Source organism: Chrysemys picta, chromosome 4 (genome assembly GCF_011386835.1).
Source record: "Chrysemys picta bellii isolate R12L10 chromosome 4, ASM1138683v2, whole genome shotgun sequence".
Lineage (NCBI taxonomy): Eukaryota > Metazoa > Chordata > Testudines > Emydidae > Chrysemys > Chrysemys picta.
Genome location: NC_088794.1, coordinates 26448701 through 26450236, shown reverse-complemented (window position 1 = coordinate 26450236; position 1536 = coordinate 26448701).

Here is a 1536-nt window from a genome sequence, read left to right as displayed (position 1 = left end):
CTGCTTTTCCTCCCTCTGTGGTTCTCTGCGTCACGGCTCGCTGAGTTGAAGCCCAGCCTGCCAGCTTCCTTGACAGAGCCTGTCGAGCACAAGAGAGGCTCAGAGGTCTCGCAATGAAGTTCATGCTCATGTCTCCTCACAGCCAGTATCCCCAAGGCCCAAGACATGAATTCCCAGGGCCTGGGTGGGGGGGGGAGAGCACTGTGTGTGTCACGAGTGTAGACTGGGTATCTATGGAGCCCACACTCCCCTCTGAGCATCAGGGAAGGGCCCCACAGTAAGGGGCTGGGCTCCCATTGGAGGGGAGCGGGGCACAACACAGCCCAGGGCTGAATAAACCTAGGGGCAGAATCCCCCTCCCACTCTAGGAGATGGGGACTCCTTCCCATGTCAGGGACTGGGGTCCCACTGGAGTGATCAGTGTAGGAGCCCTCAAGACTGAATCACCATGGAGACTGAATTCCTCTCAGAACTGAGGGGCAGTTATGGGATCTCACTTAGCAGGGAATGCAGGGGGTGACCCAGATATGGGGGTGAAGAAGGGGCTGTGGGTGACAGGGGAGACTAAAGATTTAAAAGTGCCAGATCCCCAGCTGGCATCAATCAGCTACAGCTCCATTGGAATCAAAGGGCCAGATCCCCGTCGGGTGTAAATCAGTGTTACTCTATCGGAGTCAGTAAGCCAGCTCCTCAGCTAGTGTAAATCAGCATTGCACTCTCAGAGTCAAAGGGGCAAGCTGGTGTAAATCAGTGTCACCCTATTGGAGTCTATGCTCCACATCTTGCAAAGGTGTAAATCGGCATGGCCCCTGCTAAGCATCTGGCCCTTGTTGTCAGTGGAAGAGCCATTGCTGAGGAGATACTGATGTGGTTTTTACGTAACGCCCAGCCCCGACAGAAATAACCTGATCCATTTCAATAATAACCTCCCCTTGTCCCTGAGGCGGTGTGTTTTTTTCTCCCTGCTATATTTACTCTCTTATCTCCGCCTGTGGTCGCCGTTTGAGGTGAGAAAGTTTTCTGCTCAGTGGCAGGAAATTTGCAGCCAAACGCGCGGTGCAGCAAAAGTCCCAGAGCGGGGAGTGAACGGCGCTCCCACTGCTCAGCGCCGAATCGCTGTTATCTGCACAGCGGAGACACTCGGCGGGGACAGGACCCTGCAGGCACATGCATGAAAACCAGCACCGTTATCTGCACAGGGCCACTGCAGCAACCGACGCACGGCGGCAGTTTAGCTTCATCTTGATGATTTGCGCACCAGTCCCCTCCTCTGTGCACCACCAAAGGTCACTGAGGCGTTGCTCACCTGCGCCGCCTCGACTGGCGCCAGGAACTGGCTTTCAAATGGCAATTACTGAGAAACAGGCATGCAGAATTCCTGCGTTAAATGAGAAGGTGAACCACAGCCAGGCAAGTCGGGCAGTTCCTGGAGACATCCGAGACTCACGCGGAATCCGGTTCATGTGCCCATGATTTCTATAGCCTGGGGCTAAACACAGGGGCCAGGTCCTCGCTGGTGTAAATCCGCATTGACAC